This window comes from Mirounga angustirostris, unplaced genomic scaffold (assembly GCF_029215605.1).
Source record: "Mirounga angustirostris isolate CCGP_5_RB_7025 unplaced genomic scaffold, mMirAng1.0.hap1 SCAF_1, whole genome shotgun sequence".
NCBI classification, from domain to species: domain Eukaryota; kingdom Metazoa; phylum Chordata; class Mammalia; order Carnivora; family Phocidae; genus Mirounga; species Mirounga angustirostris.
This window is the reverse complement of record NW_026991709.1, coordinates 203175312-203181311: the sequence shown is the minus strand read 5'-3', so window position 1 is coordinate 203181311 and position 6000 is coordinate 203175312.

Here is a 6000-nt window from a genome sequence, read left to right as displayed (position 1 = left end):
GGTGCTCAGACACTCTTGTTTTCTTTGTATGCCCTGAAGAACTCAAAAGGGCACAGCCAAGCTGTGAGTTCTCTGCTTGGGGAGGGGTCCTCCTCTCTCGAAGTGGGGCCCAGGCACCTGATTTCTCCAGAAGGGGAGCCCCAAGAATGGCAAAGCCCACACCCCCAAGCTCCCTCCTGCCCACTTAGCTCCCCAGGGCTTCATCCAGCAAGGGGCTGTCACGGGCAGGGTCTTAGAGCCAGAAGGCCTGGTTTTCAGCCCCATCAGGTGGCCCTCCCCTGTGAGCTTTGGGATGCCTTGCAGGCCACAAGGTTTGGCCCCTAAACCTATCCCATCTTCCATGTTAGACACAGGCCTCAGCTTTCCCGCCCCCAGCCGCCACGGTTTGGGTAAGATGTGGCCATCAGATGTCAGATGCCTAGAAGAAGTCAGGATGATGGGGTTGGTTTTGGTCCACCTGTGGGATTTCCCCTCTTCCCTCCAGGCTCAGAACCTGTCTTTGGTTCCAGGATCCTCAGAGCAGACACCAGGGGACGCCGGAGAGGGCCATGAGCATGCTCTGCTGTGGTGGTTCCTCCTTTACTAGGTGGGGGCCCCTTGAAGGACTCCCTGATCCTGCCCCAGAAAGTCAAGGGCTCACCATGGGTATCTGTCTCCAGGAAACCACTTGAGGCCCTGGAGAGTTCCAGGCATGAAGCTAACCCCACGCTGGCTGAGCCCCTCAATCAGGAGGCTGAAGCACAGCTAGGAGGGCAGATCTTGGGAAGCGTCTGTCCTTGGTGTGTGACCTTGGCAGCTCTGGCCCACTGAGTGAGTCCTCATCAGAAAGGGCACTCGGCAGATTTACTCAGTTGACGATACTTGGAGTGTGACAACTATAGGCCCTGGGGGCAAAGGTCAATCAAGATCTGCCTTCTATTCCAGAGAGCCATGGAATGGGAAGAAACCCAGGGAGCAAGAAGGCAGCGTGGAGTGGGGGTCTGGGGAGCAGTCAGGCCTGGAGTGTCCCAGGCCAGGGTCCAGCCTCTCTTCCCCCACTTGAGGTGGGGGTGGCTCATTGGCATGATCAGTCCCGGTGGTTTCCAGAAAACCAGATCACTTCAGACCCCACCTATGTTTGGAGAGGTGCCCGAGGCAGAGCTGGGGCACAGCCAGCCGCTTCCCCAGAAAGTCCCGAGGACAGGGTACCTGGCTTCCTGGACCTGCATTGGCTGCTTTGCCCACTGCTCTGAAACAGTTCCTTCCCACCTCCACGCCTTTGCACTTGCTGAGCCTCCTGACTGGACTGTTCCGTTCCAGATCATCACTGGTTTCGCCTCCCTGAAGAATACACACGTGTATTCCAGTGACAGTGGCTTTTCTGTGTCCCTGCTTGGCCCCGGTTCAAGAAGTCAGACCCAGAAAAGGGTAGGGACAGGCTTTGAATATCCTTCCCTTTGTTCGTCCACATGGCGGAAGGACAGTGATAATCTCCTGGGTCTGGCATTCCTAGACCCAGGTTTTTTATTTTTGACCCTGCCAAGATCCCTACCACCACCCCGCAGGCATACCAATTTACTCTCCCAATAGCATTTAATAAGAAGCAAACTTCGATGGCTGAAAAAAAAAATCCCATCTTGGGGATTTATATTTGCCTTTTCTTCTTAGGAAGCAGGCACTTCTCTCAATTTGTTTGGCCTTGGCTCCTTTATGGGGTTGCTGGTCATTTTTAACTTACTGTTTTGTAAAAGCTCCTTTCATGGGCGCCTGGGTGGCTCAGTCGGTTAAGCGACTGCCTTCGGCTCAGGTCATGATCCTGGAGTCCCGGGATCGAGTCCCCCATCGGGCTCCCTGCTCGGCAGGGAGTCTGCTTCTCCCTCTGACCCTCCTCCCTCATGCTCTCTGTATCTCATTTTCTCTGTCTCAAATAAATAAATAAAATCTTTAAAAAAAAAAAACAACCTTTCATATGTGGTGCAAAAACGTGGAAAAAAAAAATACATGTTTTCCCCCAAATATGGTGCAAATTCTTTCTTCCAGGGCACTTGATGTTTTTTAAGGTATATTTTGGGGCCAGGCTAGAATTTTTGAATTTTTTGCCTTGTTGGTATTAATCTTTTATGGCTTAAGGCAGAAACCTCTAGTTGCCCCCAAATACTCCTTCCTCGGTAACAGGATGTCCATATCTAGATGCCACCCACGAAAATACATTTCCCAGCCTTCTTTGCATTTAGGGGTAACCATGTGATATTAGCAGTAGCAATGTGTGCCATTTCCAGGAAATACTCATCTGGCTGGAATATAGGCACAATGTCTGGTGCTCCAGCAGCCATCTTTGGCCATTAAGAAGCCACACTGGAGCAGCAAGGTAGAAGGACTTTGAGTATCTGACCCTGTGTCTGTGTGATGAGAAAAGGGGAGAAGGAAACACCAGTCCTGCTTCGGCTGTAATCTGGAGGCTCTCCTTCGTCACTCGTGACTTGGCCCTGAGGTGGGCCCTAATGGTTGTGCCTGGGGCAGGTCACTACCCACTCAGCTTTAGTTTCTTCCTGTGTAAGGCGGGGTTGGTTCTGGGTGTGGGAAGACTTAAGATGAACTAGAGATAGGATATGTCACCAGGAAAGTGGAAGGTCCCGGCCCCACAAAGGCCCACTGTGCACCCCCATCCCCACCTTGGGTCTTCATCAAGGCTTCATCCATGTTACAGCCTGGGAACCAGGTGGGAGGGCTCTGCCCCAACCAGCCAAAGGGTGGGTTCAGTCCCTTATTGAGGCACCTTTGAACTGAAGATGAGTGAGCGCCAGCTCCCTAACATATCTAGTCATCCACCCACCCCGCCCACGGACCCCTCTACCATGTAACCATCCACCTGGGCATCTCCCCCTCTCCCCCCCACCAAACCCTGCACAGAGCAGTTGCCAGGACACTGGCTGGAGATGGGGACTGCTGAACTGAGCTCTCTGCAGAGATCGTTGAGGTGCGTGAACCAAGCAGAAGAAGAACAAAAACCCGAGATAAGATAATGAGGCCTTTGGTGTGAGGCCCACAAGGCCCCTGCCTCCGGGATCGCTGACACCCCTCTGGTTGGCTGGGTGCTCCCAGGCCCTGTCCCTGTGTTTGTTCAGGTGCCATTCCTGGCAGGACTGGGAGCCCTGGGGGAGAGATCACAAGCTGCCCCTCCCTGTACCCCAGGGGCTCCTGAGTCAGGACTATCTGGCAAGGGCAGGCAGGCACTAAGGCAAGACAAGACAGGCAGGGGCCCCAGAAGACCTGACCTGGATCCTAAAACCAGGAGAGACTACCTGAGAATCATGGAATCCTAGAATCACTGTTGGGATCCTCAGGACTTAAGAATGGTGGACTCTCACAGGAAGCTACAGCACCATTAGTAAGAATGGTTTGCTTTTGGGGCACCCGGGTGGCTCAGTGGGTTAAGCATCTGCCTTCAGCTCAGGTAATGATCCCAGGGTCCTGGGATCGAGCCCCGCATCGGGCTCCCTGCTCCGCGGGAAGCCTGCTTCTCCCTCTTCCACTCCCCCAGCTTGTGTTCCCTCTCTCGCTGTGTCTCTCTGTCAAATAAATAAAATGTTAAAAAAAAAAAAAAAAAAGTGGTTTGCTTTTACTGAGTGCAAGGGAGAAGTTCAAGACCAGACACCCAGAAGGTCATGCTGGAGCCAGAGTAGCTCACAGCCTCTCACCCCGACCCCTGCCATGTCTCCAGGAAGCCATGAGAGCCCTGGGGGTGCCCGGGCAGCAGGCAGGGGTGCGCACAGCCAATAGCCATGCAACACCCTGACGTTCCTGCCCTGGGTGCTCAGACTGCAGCTGCGGGCCCGTCAGGGAGCCCCCTGCCCCTCCCCCTTCACCAACGGGGTCCTGCCTGCCCTCTGCCCATATGGGAACTGTACAGTCGGGGAAGGTGCCACTGCATCTCCCCAACCCACTTCCTGTACCCCTCCAACCCCAGAGAAGAGGGTCCCACCCACCCCTCAGGGTTCCCAACTCTGGGCCTCCTGTCAAATCCTGGAATTCCAGAACACGTTCTGAATCCATTCCCACCCCACGGTCGCTGCCATGGACATGGCGGGCTTTTCAGAGTCTATAAATCTCATTAAGTCCCTCTGGCTCCAAACTCTTCAGTGGCCCCCCAGCGCCCTCAGAATAAAATCCACACCCTTGGCCAAGGCTCAAGGTCCCTTGTGGCCTTCGCTGTCCTCACTCACTCTGCTCACTCCACTTGACCTCAGGGCCTTTGCACTGGCTGTTCCCCCTGCATCTCTCCAAGCTTGGCTCAACCTCTGCCTGCCAGGTCTGCACTCACCTCCTCCAAGAGTTCCCCTCCCAGAGGCCCACATAAAGTCGTCCGCCAGGCCAGCTCCCTCTCTGACTTTGCTTCACTCCTCAACCATCAGCTTCGGAAATGTGTGTTCACCTCCTGGCTCGGTCATTGTCAAGTGCCTGTGATCCTGCTGTGTCCCCAGCAGCAGGTGCATGGTCCTGCACACAGTAGGTGCTCAATGATCGGGCCTCAGCCCAAGCGTCAGTCTGTAGCCTCCCACCTCACAGAGGAAGAGACAGGCTGGCAGTGGGGATGGTAGCCACTCCCAGAACCTCCCTGGGGAGGGAGGACCGGGTTGTGCGCACTGCAACAATTTGCATATATTTGCATTCGCTTGCGTGGCTTTTCGGGAAGGGAATCCCCTCCAGGATTTATCCTTTCCCACCAGATTCTCCAGATGGGTGCAGCGCATACGGGCCTGGAAAAAAATGAAGGCGGGGGAAGGAAAAGGAACTCAGTGCCCTCTCCGCACCCTCCTGGCCGGGGTGGCGGAGTGCATATTGGCGGGCAACGGCGGGTGTCAGCCGCCCTATCGCAGTCCCGGGGTGGGGGGAGTGCAGGCCGGCCGCGCCCAGCGCGCGGAGAGCGAGAGCCGGGGGTGGGGTTGGGAGGGGGCACGAAGGGATGCTTGGGAGATGCTGGACCAAACTGGAGTGTCGCGTGTTGGCCGGAGACCACCAGGAGGCGGCAGAGGCTTGGACCGGACTCCAGGGCCCTCGGGTTCAACCCGGCGGAGGTCTTAGATCCCTCCCGCTTGTGGAAGAGGGAACCCCGTTTCGGGACTGGAACCCAGAGGTCAGAGCCTCCAGAGGCCAAAGTCCCTCAAGTCCACCAGCGAAGGGCCCAAGACGACAGTGTCTGGGTCCCTTGGTGGCATGACCCCAGGCAAGGGATTTCCCCTCCCCAACCTGGATCTCCTCATTTGCGCGATGGGGGACCATGTCAGACACTCCCTCCCAAGGAGTCCTGGGCCCCCCCATTTATTCGGATTCGAGGCCACTGACAGTCCCTCCCCCATGACCTCCATTATACACTTAACACCTGGCCCAGGACAGACGCTCCGTGAGTGTTTGGCACAGGAAACAACAAATGAATGAAGACATGAATGAATGAAGGCTTTACTCTGTGCCAGGCTCGTATTATGTAGGCTCGATTTATTCCTCAGCGCAGGGGCTCCTTTATCTCCATTTACAGATAGGGAAACTGAGGTACAGTGACAAGCAAAGACTCCCCCAAGTATGTCTGCATTTAGGACCTGAACCCCAGTGTCTCCCACTCAGCTTAGCCTGGGGGTGGGGTTTGGTGATTTCCTCCCGCTAGGTTCTGAAGAAAGGGAATGGCTGCAGGTGCCGGGGGGGGGGGGGGGGGTTGGGGGGGGCGGGTTCCAAGCAGAACGAGTTTTCCTCAAGCGGCAGGGCAACGCAGAAAATGAACGCCCGGCTTGTGGGAGAGTGAGCTCCCCTTAGCTTAAGGTACAAAAGCACGGCGGGGGTTCGAATGCTGTAGCCACGGCCTCCGGCCGTGTGGCTCCACGTGAGCGTGATGTGCCATCTTGGAGCCTCAGTTCCCCACCTGTCAACGGGAGACGTTAACAGCTCGGGGTGGGGGGAAAGGGCCCCCGGAAAGGGGGGAAAGTAAGAGCGGGTATTCGGGAGCCGCACCCCATCCCCACCCCCACCCGC